This window comes from Pongo pygmaeus, chromosome 9, assembly GCF_028885625.2.
Source record: "Pongo pygmaeus isolate AG05252 chromosome 9, NHGRI_mPonPyg2-v2.0_pri, whole genome shotgun sequence".
In the NCBI taxonomy this organism is placed as follows: domain Eukaryota; kingdom Metazoa; phylum Chordata; class Mammalia; order Primates; family Hominidae; genus Pongo; species Pongo pygmaeus.
The window spans coordinates 130027028-130046651 of NC_072382.2; the positions used below are offsets into that span (position 1 = coordinate 130027028).

At 39.1% G+C, this 19624-nt stretch overlaps 1 long non-coding RNA gene across 1 annotated transcript in view; it reads left to right on the top strand.

Moving 5' to 3' along the window:
* LOC129007091 (uncharacterized) overlaps positions 1 to 19624 on the top strand; it is a 32465-nt gene that overhangs the window by 4658 nt on the left and 8183 nt on the right. The window contains exon 3 of the long non-coding RNA XR_008492235.2: positions 555 to 669. This is a non-coding gene — a long non-coding RNA (uncharacterized LOC129007091). The remainder of the gene's footprint in view (positions 1 to 554; positions 670 to 19624) is intronic.

Below are 19624 nucleotides of genomic sequence, written 5' to 3' on the forward strand. Positions count from 1 at the left end.
GACATGTATGATAATCTATCATTTCTATAAATCCAATCCTAGTTTCACATATGATCTCTAAAACATTTGTAAACAGCTCTCTGCTTTCTTCACCATGCCTCAGGTGGCACTATAAATTACTTTCACTATCTCCCTAATCCCCACTATACTCTAAAAATAAAAAAAATGGAGTATTAATTCACCAGATGTTTATTGAGTTGAATCTATATGTAAGTTGCTAGATGAAGTTTTGGCATTGTGCCATTTATCTAAAAAACTCAGACAAAGGCATTTTTAGTTAATGTAATAAAGCCTTAAAATGAATTTAAGGCCAAGATATAGGTATCCATACTTTCAGAATAACTAAATCTTGGTTATTCCTTCACAACTAAAAAGGCAAAAGCCATGTTAATAAATGGATAATACGTTTTTATGCAAACTAGATATGCATCATTGGAAGGAAATTAATAGCAATGTTGGTGAACTATGTTTGAGTTTAGGAATTTAGTAGGAAATCAGATAACTTGTGAAGTTAACCATTTTCTTTTCCTTTTCTTCTTCATCAATCCAAACAGAATCAGAATCCGTCCTTCTTTTTCCTAACTGGAATTTGAGAGACATGAGAAGGGACCTAAACACGCAGCCTTCAGTATCTGGTGGAAAGAGATAAGGTGTCTCAAGGAACGTTGGGTAAGGATGGGGTGTCAGGGACATCTGAACGAAGAAAGTTTAAAGGAGAGGCCTGTGGAAAAGCACAAGTGTGTCCAAAATTGGTGGGTTCTTGGTATCGCTGACTTCAAGAATGAAGCCATGGACCCTTGCCGTGAGTGTTACAGTTCTGAAAGATGGTGTGTCCGGAGTTTGTTCCTTCTGAAGTTCAGACGTGTTCAGAGTTTCTTCCTTCTGGTGGGTTCCTGGTCTCGCTGGCTTCAGGAGTGAAGCTGCAGACCTTCGCGGTGAGTGTTACAGTTTGTAAAAGCAGTGGGGACCCAAAGAGTGAGCAGCAACAAGATTTATCACAAAGAGTGAAAGAACAAACAGTGGGTTGCCTGCAGGCTAGGGCAGCCTGCTTTTATTGCCTTATCTGACTCCACCCACATCCTGCTGATTGGCCCATTTTACAGAGAGCTTATTGGTCCATTTTACAGAGAGCTGATTGGCCCATTTTGACAGGGAACTGATTGGTTCATTTACAATCCCTGAGCTAGACACAGAGTGCTGATTGGTGCATTTACAATCCTCCAGCTAGACATAAAAGTTCTCCAAGTCCCCACCAGATTAGCTAGACACAGAGCACTGATTGGTGTGTTTACAAACCTTTAGCTAGATACAGAGTGTTGATTGGTGCATTTACAAACCTTGAGCTAGACACAGTGCTGATTTGTGCATTTACAAACCTTGAGCTAGACACAGAGTGCTGATTGGTGTGTTTACAAACCTTGAGCTAGACAGAGAAGGCTGATTGGTGGATTTACAATCCTTTAGCTAGATATAAAAGTTCTCCAAGTCCCCACCAGATTGGCTAGATACAGAGTGCTGATTGGTACATCCACAAACCTGGAGCTAGACACAGAGTGCTGATTGGTGCATATACAATCCTCCAGCTAGACAAAAAAGTTCTCCATGTTCCCACCCAACTCAGGAACCTAGCTGGCTTCGCCTAGTGGATCCCTCGCCAGGGCCACGGATGGAGCTGCCTGGCAGTCCCCTGCCGTGCACCTGCACTTCTCAGCCCTTGGGCGATGGATGGGACCAGGAGCCGAGGAGGAGTGGGCGGCACCTGTCGGGGAGGCTCAGGCCGCGCTGGAGCACACCACAGGGGGACTCGGGCATGGCAGGCTGCAGGTCCCGAGCCCTGCCCCACGGGGAGGCAGCTGAGGCCTGGCGAGAATTCAAGCACCACATGGGCAGGCCAGCAGTGCTGGGGGGACTCGGCACCACCTCTGCAGCTGCTGCCCTGGGTGCTAAGCCCCTCATTGCCCAGGGCTGGCGGCGCCAGCCATTGGCTCTGAGCAGAACCTGCCGAGCCCACACCCACCTGGAACTCGCCCTGGCCTACAAGTGCCATGTGCAGCCCAGGATCCCACCCACGCCTCTCCCTCCACACCTCCCCACAAGAAGAGGGAGCAGCTCCAGCCTCGGCCAGCCCAGAGAGGGGCTCCCACAGTACAGCGGCGGGCTGAAGGGCTCCTCGAGCGTGGCCAGAGCGGACGCCCAGGCCGAGGAGGCGCTGAGAGCGAGTGCGGGCCGCCAGCATGTTGTCACCTCTCACAAGGACTAAAGAGAAGAGTGCTTACAGTCTTCTGGAACACCTTCCCTTCCCCGTAATTGCTTAAATATCTCAGTAATATTTTATAATTACTGAAGATATTTCCACAAATGGAAACATTTCCTTAGACGTGTTTGTTCAACCTAAATCAATATGGTGGTTAAAACCTGTATATGAATGTTTAGGGCAGCTTTATCCATAATGGCCAAGTACTAGAGCAAACCAGATGTCCTTCAACAGATGAATGGTTCAGCCAACTGTGCTGCATCCACAGCACGAAACACTCACTACCCAGTAATTAAAAAAAAAAAAAAATACCAAACTACCGATACATGCAAAAATTTGTATCCAAGGAATTAGGCTGAATAAAAGAAAAAAAAAAAGCCAGCCCTGAAGGCCTACATACTATTTGATTTCATTTATACAACATTCTTTAGGTGACATAATTAGAGAAATGGATAATGGATTGGTGATTTTTAAAGACTGAGGGAGGTGGTAGGAAACTGTGGCTACGAAAGAGCAATACAGGACCTTTGTGATGACAGAACTCTTCTATCTCTTGACCGTATCAATGTCAATATCCTGGTGTAATATTATACAATGGTTTTGCAAGATGTTACCATTGAGGAAGACTAGGTAAAGTTTACATGGGATCTTTCTCTATTATGTCTTACTGCTGCATGTGAATCTATAATTATCTCAAAATCAAAAGTTTAAATAATCATATGGGCATATTTAGGTCTGCATCTGCATTATCTATTCTGCTCTTTTTCTGTTGATCTATGTCTGTCTCTCCACCAATTCTACACTGTCTTGATTACTGCAGCCTTAGTAAGCCTTTGTATCAAGTGGAGTGCCTCTTCCCACTTTATTCTTTACTTTCTAGATTGCTTTCACATTTCTAGGCTATATGTGTTTTCATACTAATTTTCAAATACGCTTGTGTATGTCTACAAAATGTCTTGCTGAAATTTAGATAGGAATTATATTATACCTATAGATCAATTTGGGGGGAATTGAGAATTGTATTATTTTAAGTCTTTTCAATTAATAAAGACAGTATTCCCATTTAGCTCTTCTTTAAGTTTCATCATAGCATTTATAATTTTCAGCATAAAGAGATTGTACATATTCTGTTAAGTTTATAGCTAAGTATTTCATTTTCTTTAGAGTTATTTTGTAAAAGATTGTGTTTTGAACTGTGTGTCTAATTTTGACTTTCAGGTATTTGTTGTTAGTACACAGAAATGTGACTAATTTTTGTGTGTTGATCTTGTATTCTGAAAACTTGAGGACTTTTTGGGAGGCAGATTCCTTGAAATTTTCTATGTAAATAATTATGTCATCTGAAAATAGGGACAGTTTTATTTCTTACTTTACAAACTTCCAACCTTTTTGTTTGTTTGTTTCGTTTGCCTTATTGTAATGGCTGAAACTTTTAGTACTATGTTGATTAAGATTAGTGGATAGATATCCTTGCCTCGTTCCTAATCTTAGGGAGAAAATTTGGTGAGAAAGTCATCTACACTTAGGTGTGATGTTAGATAAAGGGTTTTCATAGATGCTCATTAGTAAGTTGAAGAAGTTCCCTTCTATTCCTATTTTTCTGAGTTATTTTTTTCAATCATGAATGGATGTTGAATTTTGTCAAATGCTTTGCTCTATATTGATTTATATGATCATGTGATTTTTCTTAACATGTTGATATGGCGAATTATACTGATTGATTTTGAATGTTAGATCGGCCCCACATAGTTGGAACAAAGCCTGCTTAGTCATGGTGTATAATTCATTTTATATATTGCTGTAGTTGATTTGCGAATATTTTGTGGAGGATTTTTGTTATTAGGAATAATTGCCTATAGTTTTATTTTTTTAAATTTGTATTTTCTTTTCAGTTTTTGATATCAGAGTAATTCTAGTCTCAAAAAATGAGATGAAAAATATTACCTAAAATTGGTGTCAATCCTTCTTAAAAGTTGGTAGCACTCTCCTGTGAAACCACCTGGACCTGGACATTTCTTCTTCGGGACATCTTAATTACAAATTGAATTTCCTTAATGGTTATAGAAATATTCAGATTGGCAAACTCATCTTGGCTGAGTTTGGGTGGCTGGTGGTTTTCAAGGAATTGGTCTGTTTTTCCTGTGTTATTGAATTCATGAGCATTCAAAGGGTTAAAACATATGAATAGTCTGCTGTGGTATAGTCAGCCTCCAAGATGAGCCTCAATGATTCTTGCCTCTTGCTATTCACACTCTTGTGTAGTCACCTTGCACATTATACTGGAGTTGGCCTGTGTGAAATATAGACTATGTCAGAAATGGCAATTATGTCTCTTCCAACACTGGGTTATAAAAGACATTGCAGCTTCTGGTATAGTCTCTGTCTCTGACTATGGCTCTGAGGAAATCCAGCTGCCACACTGTGTGTAGCTCTATGGAGAAGCCATGTGGTGGAGACATCAGCTCTGTGAGTGCACCATCTTGGATATGGATTCTCCAGTCCAGTCAAGGTTTCAGATGCCTGCAGCTCTGGCCAACATCTTGCCCACAATTTCATGAGGGACCACGATCCAGGTCATTCAGCTAAGCTCCTCTTAAATTCCTGTCTCTCACAAATTCTAAGATAATAAATGTTACTTTAAATTGCTCAGTTTTGGAGAAATTTATTAGGCAACAACAGATAACTAATAAGATTGCCATTAATATAATTTTAGGACCATTGAACCAGAATGATTTTCCTTTTTCTTCAGTTTTAATTATTTGATCTTTCTTTTATTCATTCACTTATTCATTCCTTCAGTAAATAAATATTGAATAGACCTCTACTATAAGCCATACGTTATATTGGGTCTGAGAATACAAGAATGTTAAACAGAATATTAAATAGAATTTTCCTTTTCTATCAGCTCCAAATTAAGGGGCAATAGATAATTGCCCCTTTCTCCTAAAGACAATATCTTGGAATTACAACACATACCTTCTAGGGCTTAATAAAAAATAGTAGGATTAGTCCTGTGCCCCTCAAGCCAGGTAGCTTCTGGAGAAGCAACCAGCTTCTACAAAGCAAGGCCAGAAATCTAAAAGGAATTCATAAATGAGAGTTGTTAGAGTAGGAAGAGCGTGAGAGAAACACTCTGGCCTTTCTCCTCTCCTTCCCATTGGGGGGATTTTTCAACAGGGTCTCCACAGAGATGGAGTTGAAGTGCCTCTAGAAGATTGGCAACTTATTCACCAGCCTAATGAAGCAGAGCTGCAGAATCACTTATGCTTAAATCAGTACTGCTGCTGAGCTGAGAAATTTCACCCAGGTATGACAAGCATGCACTAGGGTTTAAAGGTTATAGGCTAGAATGGAAACCAATAACTGCTTCTTTTATGGTGCATTCCTAAGGCAGGAGACTGTCTGGAGTAGCTACCATTGTAAAGGAGAGAGTGCAGCAGTAGCCAGCACAGCTTCTATGCACCTGTCTCCAAACCTTCATCCCTTTCCCTTCCTTCTCCCTGGGAAGTCGGAAGCAGCAGAGAGAGGAAGTAAAGGAATCATGGAAAATTAAACACTCCCTCCCTACACACACACACACACACACACACACACACACAAACGATCCCTGAACAATGAGTTAAATCTGAATTTGGATAGAGCAGATAAATAGTATTGCATATGAGATTTGAGGTTTCAATGGATTTAGCAATCCCAGAATGTGACCACAAATCTATGAAATATGCTTGAGCTGTGATGAGAAGTGGGAAAGGAAGATACAAAAGAACATGTCTGAAAATAGTTAATAGAGAAGAATAATTTCTTTTACTGCCAGAATTCAGGTCTTCAATGAACAAGTTTATCAACAATGAATTACAAGTAGAGCCCCTGTCTTCCTGGTGTCTGGAACCCTTTCATGTTGGTCTTTCAGTCCCTGGAATTCACAATAAGGAGAAAATGACTTATAAGATATTTTCTTAGCTGTTGCCTTGATCTAGGAATATACCAGAATACAGAGAGGGAACAATATCCAAAATGGTGTGAAACGAAAATAATTTTGGTGAGGGGGTGAAAGGGCCAAGAAAAAAAAACAAGAAGGAAAGGGAAATTGAAAACCAGAAAACAAGCCTCTGCTGAGTGTCATAGGAACCAACTGCCCCTGTCTCTTCCTTAATCCACTTCTGCCAAATGAATAGAATTCTCTCCCTATCTCAGCAGCTCATGTGCGCCTTGAGTTTATATCCGTATATCTGTAATGGTGGGCACAGTGCAGGGTGAGAAGAGGAAGAGTAGAAGAGATTATTTAAAAAGAAAGTTTTACAACCAGGAAGTATTGGAAGAGGCAAATCTTGGCAACTCTGGATGTCTTTCCTAAAACCCCAGAGAGAACTGACTCTAAATAAGCTAAATTTTTATCTAGATAAAAAGTCTTTTCCCTCCTGGAGTCCCAACAGTCCTTTGCATCATAAATGAAGCCAGAAAAAAAAAGTTATGTTGAATAGAACTTGGTAAATTTATCAGTTGCCACGTTACAATGATGTGACATCCCACCTCTAGCAATAAGAAAAGCTGTAGCCTTGGACCTATGAACACAGAAGTGTTATAATAATTGTTCAGCCACACCCTATTCGCCTAAGAAAAATAACTTGCCTCTATGAATTACTCACTAGCAGGGAGTATCTCAGCACTGAATGAATTTCGCTATATTTTCACTAGTCTTCAAAAAAATCTCTTCATCACAAGACACTGAAATGGACAGGACTGTTCAAGAAGTGGAATTTAGGCTGGGAACAGTGGCTCACACCTGTAATCCCAGCACTTTGGGAGGCCAAGGCAGGAGGATCATTTGAGTCCAGGAATAAGAGACCAGCCCAGGAGACATGGTAAGGCCCCATCCCTACAAAAAATGCAAACGTTAGCCAGCATGGTGGTGCAAGCCTATAGTCCCAGCTACTCGGGAGGCTGAGGTGGGAGGATAATTTGAGCCCAGGAGGTTAAGGCTACAGATAGCTATATAATTGCACTCCAGCCTCAGCGACAGAATTAGACCTTGCCTAAAAAATAAAAAGGTGGAATTTAGAAAGTCAGCATATATTTCCTCTGCTTTTAAAAACTCTCTGCAAAGATATCTTGCATAATTATGCCCACTTCCCACCTTTGTGGATCAAGAGCCACCTTATGTTTGCAAAAACTTAAATTTTACAGAACATTTTAGAAGAGGTCTGATTAGTTGTTTCTGGAACAAGATGGACTTGGTATACCAAAGACACACAGAGAGTAAAGAAGCTTGGGTCTAAGTGAGGGCTGGTCCTTTTATCTATGTGTAACTTTTTTTTTTTTTTTTTTTTTAGACAGAGTCCCACTCTGTAGGCCAGGCTGGAGTGCAGTGGCATGAACTCAGCTCACTGCAACCTCCACCTCCCGGGCTCAAGCAGTTCTCCTGCCTCAGCCTCCCGAGTAGCTGGGATTACAGGTGTGTGCCACCACACCAGGCTAATTTGTGTGTGTGTGTGTGTGTGTGTTTAGTAGAGATGGGGTTTCACCATGTTGGCCAGGCCGGCCTTGAACTCCTGACCTCAGGCAATCCGCCCGCCTCAGCCTCCCAAAGTGCTGGGATTACAGGTGTGAGCCACCACACCTGGCCCTTATGTGTAACTTTTAACAAGTCATTTAACCCCTCTGACCTTCAATGTATTCATCTGTAAAGTGCAGAAAATAAAGTCTTCCCTATATATTATAAATGACTTAGGAAGATTAACCATTTAATATGTGTATTAAAATTATCATCACTGACCATGCTGTGTTGGTTTCCTATTTCTGATTTCCTACTAACTGTACCAGATTAATCATAAAATTCCACTTTCCTCATGCAATCAAAGAATGCTGATTTTGGGCAGGACAGTATTATTCTGTATCCAAAACATGCCACAGCATAGCCTCAGTCTACCATTTCCACCTTCAATCTCATTTCCCAGCACTCCACAACATGTGTGCTGTGGACTCAAGCTGAACTATCCTACAAAATATCTTTGCCTCCATGTCTTTGTTTACCCCAGAGATAAATAAAGTATACATTCTGCCCTCGCATGTTTGGGTTTTCTCCACACCCTTGAATGTCTCCCTTGGAATTCACAAGGTAGTGTCCAGGCTTTTGGCTTGAGATGTAACATTATTCATCTTTTTCCTCTCTCCTGTATTGTCTCCTTGAGGAAAGAGATAATGTATTCTGATTGGTTGTTTTCTGTTTTGAGTTTTTACTTTTTGTATTTTTCACAACATAAAGAACAATATTTCACACATAGCAGATGCTCAATAAATGCCTTTTAAACAATGAATGATTTCAATTTCATATAAATGTAAGACTTGTTCTCTGGAGTCCACCTTTCAGAAGAGTGGGTAGAGACAGAGGTCACCTCTTCTTATCTGCCTCGGAAGCTTATTGAAAAAAGAAGTGTGCAGCCCAGAAGAAACAAGGGTGCTGAGAGGCTCTAGGGAGAGCCACCTTGGTCCAAAATGAAGAATGCAGAGGTTTATCCTTCAGCCTTGAGTAATAAATCCCTCAAACCTTGAATTATTTTTCACTATAAACAAGAAGGCATTCTCTGAGTACTTAAAAATTCTTTAGATAGCAGCAGGTCATGGGAAGCCACGCAAAGTCTGCTCAGTGCAGGAATCTGATTCTGGGTGTCCCCCTGGGAAACCAATCTCCTGAGCTCAAGGAGATCCTCATCTCTGAATTTTTTCAAATAGCCACAAAGGAGACCTAAGTCGGAAGACTTAACCTCTTCTATGCTCAAGTAAGCCCTTAGCTGCAACTGGAATTCAGAGTATTTCCACTTCAGAATATAACACACATTTCAGAGGAAATGGGGGATTGACTTCGCCTGGAAAGATAAGGCATCAAGGGGATCTCAAAGGAGAAAGCAGTTTTTAGCCTCTCCACACAGTGCATTACTAGGGCAATCACCAAATATCTAACACCTGCACTGTGGCTTCAGCAGGGAGCCCTGGCTTCTGCTTGGTTACCCCTGCTGAATTCCCCTCAGCACAAATGAGAACTGGCTGTGATTTCTTTCTCTTTTTTTAATTTTAAGTTATTGGGTGCATGTTCAGGATGTGCAGGTTTGTTACATAGGTAAATGCGTGCCATGGTGATTTGCTGCACCTGTCACCCCATCAACTAGGTATTAAGCCCAGCATGCATAAGCTGTATTTCCTGATGCTTTTCCCCCTCCCTCTGACAGACCCCAGTGTGTGTTGTTCCCTTCCTGTGTCTATGTGTTCACATTGTTCAGCTCCCACTCATACATGAGAACAAGTGATGTTTGGTTTTCTGCTCCTGTGTTAGTTTGCTGAGGATAATGGCTTCCAGCTCCATCCATGTCCTGCAAAGGACATGATCTCATTCCTTTTTATGACTACATAGTATTCCATGGTGTATATGTACCATGTACCACATTTTCTTTTTCTTTTATTTTTTATTATTTTTTTTTTAAGAGACGGAGTCTCGCTCTATTGCCAGGCTGGAGTGCAGTGGCGCAATCTTGGCTCATTGCAACCTCTGTCTCCCGGGTTCAAGTGATTCTCCTGCCTCAGACTCCAGAATAGCTGGGATTACAGGTGCACACCACCACACCCAGCTAATTTTTCGTATTTTTAGTAGAGACCGGGTTTCACCATGTTGGCCTGGATCTCCTGACCTCGTGATCCACCCACCTCGGCCTCCCAAAGTGCTGGGATTACAGGCGTGAGCCACTGGGCCTGGCCACCACATTTTCTTTATCCAATCTATTATCGATGGGCATTTGGGTTGATTCCATAGTTTTGCTGTTGTGAATAATGTTGCAATATAACATACATGTGCATGTATCTTTATAACAGAATGATTTATATTTTGGGGGGTATATACCCAGTAACGGAATTGCAGGGTCAAATGGTATTTCTGGTTCAAGGTCTTTCAGGAATCACCACACTGTCTTCCACAATGGTTAAACTAATTTACATTCTCACAAATAGACTTAAGATTACACTACAAGGCTACAGTGACCAAAACAGCATGGTACTGATAGAAAAACAGACACATAGACCAATGGAACAGAGTAGAGAACTCAGAAGTAAGACCGCACATCTACAACCATCTAATCTTTGACAAACCTGACAAAAACAAGCAATGGGGAAATAATTCCTTATTTAATAAATGGTGCTGGGAGAACTGGCTAGCCATGTGCAGAAAATTGGAACTGGACTCCTTCTTTATACCATTTACAAAAATTAAATTAAAATGGATTAAAGTCTTAAATTTACAACCCAAAACTATAAAAGTCCTAGAACAAAATCTAGTAATACTATTCAGGAAATAGGCACAGAAAATGATTTCATGGCAAATACATCAAAAGCAATTGCAACAAAAGCAAAAATTAACAAATGGGATCTAATTAAAGAGTTTCTGCACAGCAGAAGAAACTATCATCAGAGCAGACAGACAACCTACAAAATGGGAGAAAACTTTTGCAGTCTATCCATCTGACAAAGGTCTAATATCCAGAATCTATAAGGAAATTAAACATGTTTATGAGAAAAAAAAAACATTAAAAAGTGGGCAAAGGATGTGAACAGACACTTCTCAATAGAAGACATTTATGCAGTCAACAAACATATGCAAAAAAATTCAATATCACTGATCATTAGAGAAATGCAAATCAAAACCAAAGTAAGATGCCATCTCATGCCAGTCAGAATGGCAATTATTAAAAAGTCAGGACTTTTTTACAAGCCAAGACATCACTTGTCATTGGTTATAGGTCTCTCACAGCTGCCACTAGATATGGCTATTCTCAGAGCCAGTCCTCACTTCAGATTTCTTATCATTCCTGCCTGTTTTCTACCTTGGCTCCACGTGTAAGGGATTGCTTACCACAGGAACATATATTTTCCCCTTCCTCTGTATCTGTGTAGAGAAATATGGAACATGTATTTCTAAAGAAGAAAAAAAGATTTTTTTTCAAGTACAAGGCCATTTTAATGCAGATTTAGAAAAGTAAAAGTGAAACTTACTCGTGAACATTTTGAACCTGCCATTACAGATAAAAAATTAAGTCAAGAATCATAACTAGCTGGTAAAGTAAACATTTACACGATTGACACATTATTAAAAAATCAAGCAGCAGCTAGGTGCAGTGGCTCGCACCTGTAATCCCAGCATTTTGGGAGGCCAAGGCAGGTTGATCAACTGAGGTCAGGAGTTCTAGACCAGCCTGGCCAACATGGTGAAACCCCATCTCTACTAAAAATACAGAATTAGTCGAGTGTAGTGGTGCATGCCTGTAATCCCAGCTGCTTGGGAGGCTGAGGCAGGAGAATCACCTGAACCTGGGAGGCAGAGGTTACAGTGAGCCAAGATCATGCCACTGCACTCCAGCCTGGGTGACAGAGCAAGATTCCATCTCAAAAAAAAAAAAAAAAAAATCAAGCATAGTAGAAGCAATCAACACAAAAATAAATTAACAACAGCTAAAACTCCACACAGTAAAATTGTTGAAAGTGAAACATTGAGCAAATAATCACCTTATGATTAAACAGACAAAAAATAAACTTGATAGAAATCATTTTAGATAGACTGAAAATAAGTAAAATTATACACAGTAAATATTGATGACAATATTTGTTAAAATATCAAAATATTCTCAGAAATTTAGATCTAACATTTTTAGACATGAAATTTGGACTTTGTAGGAGTTATGGCCACAAAAGATAGTTTACAATTGCATATGGGTAAAAATTGATTTAAATTCAAAGGAGACATTTTTTATAAAATTTACACTAAAAGGGATTTGCCCAGATGAAAACAAGTTTAGTAAAATAATTTTTTTAAAAAAAATTGAGGTGATTTAACTCTGGATACCAAATTGATGAAGGAATTAAATAACCTTAATGTCATTTTCTCCAGAAATTTTTTTTCAGTTAAAAAATTATCAGCACTAGTATATGTAAATATAGTGTTAAAATATATTCAGTCTAAGAACAGGCAGATGTTAATAACTGAGGTGCAAGAAGGGCCAGATGCACTTCCCATGTGGAGTGAGCACAGACCCAACTTCTTATATAAAACCAGGAGTCGAAACATCCTTCGTAGACTCTATACTACCTCCCCTGACGCTTCTTCTATGTCCCCCCTCAATGTTTGTCACCTCAGCCTCTGCTGGGGTGATTCCACTATCATGGATCCTCTCTCCAGAGAATATCCTTAAATGCCAAGCTTGCATTCTGGTAGATTGGTCTTAAATTCTGACACACACACTCTCGCATTCAGCCTCACACATAAAGGTGTGGAGGTTGAAGTGGGTAACAAAGTAGTCTTCTGAGATGCAGTGAAGATCATTTATTTCTGGTTATGGAGTCTCATTTGAGTCTTGCAACCCTACAACTGCAGTAGGCTCCAGCACAGAGAGTGATAAGACAGCCATCCACCCATCTCCCTCTATGAAGAGGAGAAACTGAGACTGGGGAAAGCCGGGTGACTCATGGGGACTGGCATGACAAGTTGAGGGGGCGAGGGTAATGGAAACATTCATTGTCCTTTGCTAGTACTTCTATGGAAAAACAAATTATCACAGTTAGTTACTCTTAGTCAGCCCTGCATGCAATTTAAAGGCAAGAAATATTTTTCTTTCCTGCCTTTCCATCCCACTTCTCAGAGCTCGCTGACACTTCTGGCCTTAAGTTAGCACATTGCCCTGGCTTCAGCATCCTGCCCAGGCCGGCGCTTTCCAGCCAGGCACCACATACTGGCTAACCCTCACCACCATCCTGTTTCTCAGAACTATTTCTCACCTAATTCCCATAGGGCTGCTAAAAGCACCTGACTTTCTGATTTATAAATCACTAATAGGTGTATATGTGTTACAAAATTTCAGTGTGCTACCTCTCCAAATGTATTTGCATTTCAACAGAAGACTCCTAAGAATACATGTCTACTTCAATTTTAAATTAATTTTAATTATTTAACAAAAAGTTATTGTGCTGGTATTAATGGCATGCTAATTATATTTGTAGGAGATATGAGGCAGGGAGTAATTGCTAAATTTGGATGTTAGACTGTAAGAAAATAATTCTGGCAAAAGAAAAATATGTGTGTACATGTGTATGTATGTACATACATCTATGTGTATGTGTGTACATATGTGTATGTGTGTGTACATATATATGCATATATGTGTATATATATATGCATAAGTATGTATACAGAGAGAGAGAGACAGTCATGCCTCATATCATACCAACTAGGCAACCAACAAACAAAATATTCCATTTCAGATGGATTACAGATTACAGATCTAAATGTTAAGAGTAAAACAATAAACATTCTAGAGGAGCACCTTTGTAACTTCAGAATAGCCATTTTTAAACAGGACACAAAGGCATCAAACATAAAGGTAAAAATCATAAATTAAACTATAGAAAAATTAAGAAATTCTGTTTCTCAAAAGAAACAACCGAGTGAAAATGTAATCCATAGAGCAGGAGAACGTATTTACAATAAATATACTTTAAAAGGAGTTATACCTAAAATAGATGAAGTACTAAAACAAATTGATAAGACAAAGGCAAATACCCAATTGAAAAAATGCTCAAGAGACTTGAGTAGATACTTCACAAAAGATAACATCAAGATTGCCAATAATCATGTGAAAAAAATCATTCAACTGGATTAATCATTAGTAATTACTAATTAAAACCACAATGTGATACCACAACACACAAGCTACAATAACTACGATGAAAAATTCTAAATGTGGCAAAGAGGTGGAGCGACTGGAAGACTAATACACCGTGAGTGGGAGGTTTAGTTGAGTCAGCCACATTGGAAAACAGTGTAGCAGTATCTACTGAAACTAAATATGTAAGTGAACTATTGCTTAGTAATATCACTTTTAGTTATATACCCAAGAGAAGTGCAAACGTATATTCACCAAAATACATTTACTAGAACTTTCATAGCAGCATTATTCATAGTAGCCAAAGTTGGAAATTACCAAAATGCTCACCATCAGTAGAACGGATAAGCATGGTGTATTTTACACCATGGAATACTACACAACGATGAGAATTAATGATCTATAAATCTATGTACCAAGATGCATAACTGTCAAAAACATAATATTAAACAAAGAAAGCCAGTATATATTTGTGATTCTATATACATCCCAAAAGAGCAAAACAAATGTGTTAGAAGCCATAGTAGAGGTTTCTCACGGGGAGATGGGTAATGTCTGGAAAGGAATACAAAGAAGGGCTCTGGGGTGGTGCAAATAGTCTGTTCTTTTAGCTGGGTGCTGGATGCACAGGTGTAGCTGGTAAAAAATTAGCAAATATATTCCTGGAATATGCCCATTTATTTTTATGCATATTATAGTGCATTAAAAATGTTTACAAATATTAAAGTAAATTTAGGCAGAAAAATATAGTAAGTCCTTAGCTGCATGCAAAAACTAATTGCAGACTGGAGAGATGTTGGCTTGAGAATAACACATGGAAAAAGGCCTGAGGTTTTAATTAACTACAATCTCAACCCAAGTCAAGAGTAGAGTGTGGATGCTAAAATTACTTAAAAAAAAAAAAAAAAAAAAAAAAGGTTCACTAGTATAAGAATTAAGTGTATTCAGAATGTAAAATGTTCTCAGGGACTGTACAATACAGCCCTTTCATTTTACATGTGAGAGAATCAGAGCCCACAGAGGACTTGGCTCAATAAAATTTAGATTTTAAGAAAAAGAGTTAGAGCTGAACATCATGCTTTCTGACTTCCTCACCCAGAGCACATTCCTTGAGATCTGTGCTTCCCAAGCCTTCCTGAGCATAAGAATCAACTTTGGAACCCTTAAAAAAAACCTGAATTGGCTGGGCACAGTGGCTCATGCCCATAATCCCAGCACTTTGGGAGGCCGAGGCGGGTGGATCACCTGAGATCAGGAGTTCGAGACCAGCCTGGCCAACATGGCGAAACCCCCATCTCTCCTAAAAATACAAAAATTAGCCGGGCGTGGTGGTGCACACCTGTAATCCCAGCTACACGGGAGGCTGAGACAAGAGAAACGCTTGAACCCGGGAGGCAGAGGTTACAGTGAGTTGAGATCAAGCCACTGCACTCCAGCCTGGGCAACAGAGTGAGACTCTGTCTCAAAAAAAAAAAAAAAAAAAAAAACAACCCTGAATCTCTAGGTCATTCTGTACAACAAACTGAGGACACGCTGCTCTGGTCTGTTCCAGACCACTGTACCAGAATTGGAAATGCAATGCTTTCGCTCTACTCATCCTTTCATTCACTGTGATTGATTAGTCAGAGTAGTTTCCACTTCTTGAAAGACAGTTTTTTGGCAATGGTCAAAAAAGGGAAAAACACACCGAACCCCAATTTCTGGTCAGTGCATATCCTCTGAATATGTAATGTTGCAGAATCATATTTCAAGTGAAAAGAAAAACCACACTAGTTTTACAAAATGAAAGAAACCTCCTCGTCAGCCAGAAAATAGCTAAAATACATAAGCAATAAATTTGACTCTTAGGGACCATGGTGTTCAAAACAACCCACACACTGTATAGGACAAAAACAAAATTCATTGGCACAGGGCGCAGTGGTAAAGAGAGGAGGCTGAGCCCACAGTTTACACAAAGCTGTGTCACTCAAGTGCTGGTCTGCCGGCCCATGGCCTGGCTCCTGCCATCCCAGTCACAGGGCAGAATGGGCAATGATGGAAAGAATGGTTCTGCCCTTCTGAGGATGGGAAAGGGGTCCCAGGGGAAAGCAGGGAAGTGAAAGTACAGAGAGGCAGAGGAAAAACATCTTACACAAGAAGAGTTTGCAAATGGAAATTACAAAGTACATAAAGAAAAAGACTCAGAAGAGATTGCCTACAAAATAAAACATTTCAGACAAAAATTCACTCCTGACAGTATTGAAAATACTGACATTAAAATCTTCAAGATCCTTAAAAACTGGAGGTGAAAATCATGAAATAAAAATGGTGTTATGGAACAACAGACATAGATACAGAACACAGGTGGATAATAAAACCAACCAATCCCAAATCATAAAGTGAAAAATACAGTCATTAAAATATAAACTTGATAGAGGGAACAAAGTCTAAATTGGACATGGGTGAAGATATAATTAGCACAGTAAAAGAATGAAGTATTTAGTAAGTGGCACTGGGAGAGCTATCTATCCATATACACAATATGTATTTTGCATATATTATATGTAATATATAGTATGCATAAATGATTTTTTATTTCATATTATTAATAAAATAAATTAAAATATAAATGTTAAAAAAACTTTATTAGGAGAAAATATAGGTGCACATATTTAAGATTTCAGAGTAGGGAAAGCTTTATTAAAGCAGACACAAAAAGACAAAATCATAAAGAAAAACTCTGATAAACCCGACCAATTTAGACTTAAAATTTATGCATAAATAATGGTATATAAAACAAAATTAAAGGCCACTGAGAGGAAATATGTTCAGCACATATAAGTCTACACTCAGAATATGAAAATAAATATATTCAATACAAAAATATCAAAGAACGTAATAGAAAAATGGGCTAAGTATCTTCATGTGTCATTCATGGAAAATGACAAACTGAAATGGAAAACTGCATATGTTAAATGCAAGTGAAAACATGCTCACCTATAAAAATGATCAGGAACATTTTTAAGAAGTAAGACACACTTTAAAATCCACCAGACAGGCAAAAATATCAATGTTTAGCCAAGAATGAGAGCAAATCGGAACTCTCATTTAATACTGATGAGAGTATGCTAATAGAACCATCACAAAGAGCAGTGGCATCACCCCAAAACGTTTATACTCTGTAACCCAGCCATCCAAGGTGAGAATGCTTCCCTGTGTGTGTGTTTGGCCTAGAGAAAATCTATGAACTCTTACAGAGTAAAGATAACTATATACAAGGATGTCCCATACAACAATGTTGTAGCAAAAAGGGGAAATAATGCAAAAGTCAAGTGGTAGTGAATAAAGATACATAGTTAGATACATGGATAAATTGTGATATGTTCATATAATAAAATATGCTACAGTTAAAAAGAATAACCTACTATGTATCGTCATGAATCTGCTTTGAAAATATAATATTGAATGAAAAAGCAAGTTAGAAAACTTTACATGTACTGTATTTAATTTAAATAATGCAAATGAATGATATAGCTTTGCAAATATGTATAAACTATATATTTTTTATATATGTGCATATGTTATAGTTAAAGGGTACATATATAGAACTGGATGCACATCAAATACTTCTTAATCGCTAGCTCTGGAAGGGAAGGGAATGCAAATTAGGAAGGACATCACAGGGGTCTCAATTTTACCTATTACGTTCTTTGCCTTCAAAAAAGTGTAAAGAAAACTGGAAAAATATTAACAGTTGTTCCATTTTGATAATGGATAAGTGAGCATTTATTAATTAACTTTTTTTTCTTTTATTAAGGGAAAATACCTAAATTCAGGAGCTTAGTGAGGGCTACAGGGTTTCCAAACCTAGAGAATTTAAAAAGGATCTTAAAGAAATAGCATATAGATGGGTGTGGTGGCTCATGCTTGTAATCCCAGCCATTTGGGAGGCCAAGGCAGCTGGATCACCTGAGGTCAGGAGTTCGAGACCAGCCTGGCCAACATGGTGAAACCCCATCTCTACTAAAAATACAAAAATGCTGGGTGTGGTGGCAGGCGGCTGTAATCCCAGCTACTTGGGAGGCCAAACCCAGGAGGCGGAGGTTGCAGTGACCTGAGATCGTGCCACTGCACTCCAGGCCTGGGGGACAAGAGCGAGAATCTGTCTCAAAAAACAACAACAACAAAAAAGAAGAAGTAGCATATTTATAAGCAGAACAGCTACCATGGTAAGGGCACCCAACCACATCATAGTTGGAAGAAGTGAGAGAACAAGGAGAAGGAAGAAAGGAGGCCACCAACACAAATTCTCTCAGATACTAGAACAGCTGTCACTGACTTGCATTCTTTTGCTCCAAGGTCTCTAATGAAAATCCATATATGGACGTTAGAAGATTAGCTTCAAATTAAGAAAGAATTCTCTAGCAATTACAATTTTGAAAAATTACTTGGCAATCTCAGGAGGCAGTAAGATGCTATCACTGAAGTTAGTCAAATCTAGTGTGGATACAACCTGGTATGAACACAGTTCTTGGAGCTGAGTAATGCTTGCCATAGTTTGAGGTTTGGCTGTGGGGAGAATGGCAGGCATGATAACACAATTGACTCCAATAACAAGGCATTTTGCAGAGCATTTCAAAAACTCCCTTACTTAATTCTTAAAATCACACTAGAGGTTGGTAGTACTTCATTATTCTCATTTTACAAATGAAGGTGAATATCACATGCGTGGTAGAGATCTGAATTCAGATTGTTCTGACTCTAAGGCCTGAACATGTCATTAAGTTCCTTATGACCACTAGAATGTCAAGATTTATGAAATCAAAGAACTAGATTTCTAGTTGTGAAATTTAAGGTTCACCAAGGTTAGATGTCTTGAAGATGTTTGGGCCAATTCAGAGTCCCTGAAGGCAAACCACTTAAAAGTAAACTTCACAGGGTACTATTTGGTCTCATAAAGTCTAGTTTTAATGCTATGAATGTTAATGACTCTACAACATAATATGAAGTTGAAAAATAAATAAATAAATAAATAAAACCTGACACAATGATAGAGGGATTTGTACAAAAGAAGAAATAAGTACAAAGCCCAGGTCTTGAGACATTCGGTGTCTGTGGGTGTGGGTGTTTCACCATTCAATGATCCAATGACCCTACACAGTCCACATTTTCAATGTACCCCTTACTCTACTCCTGTCATATGCTCAATCCTTATCACTTGAAAAATCTGTGAAATATTCTATATTCTCATAGCCTCAACCAAACCCTTCCCACACAGCTACCTGCCTGGCATTCATTTTATCTATATCTGAATAAGAGAGAGGTAGATGAGTCAAATATTCCAGAATTGTAACCTATAGTGTGAAAGAAGTGTAGGTGTTTGCAACACCAAGTTTCGCTTACTCCCCCAGGCGGGGGGACCCTCTGGGGATGACATGGAATTTGTCCACTTAGCCTCCGTGTCTATGTTGGTTAAGAAGGGCACTTCCCCAAGAATATTGTGTCCAGGTAGAGGAAACAAATTACAAGAAAATTAAGCCCAGACCAAAAAGTACCTGTCATTGAACCCTTGTGGCTATGCAGATTCCTCAAAGAGAACCTGAAGGACTCAGTGAGTTCTGGTTCAGAATTTGGGGTCAAGGGTCAGACCCACAACTAAATGTGTTTTGTGCAGTAAGAGATAAAATGGTGGGAAGGG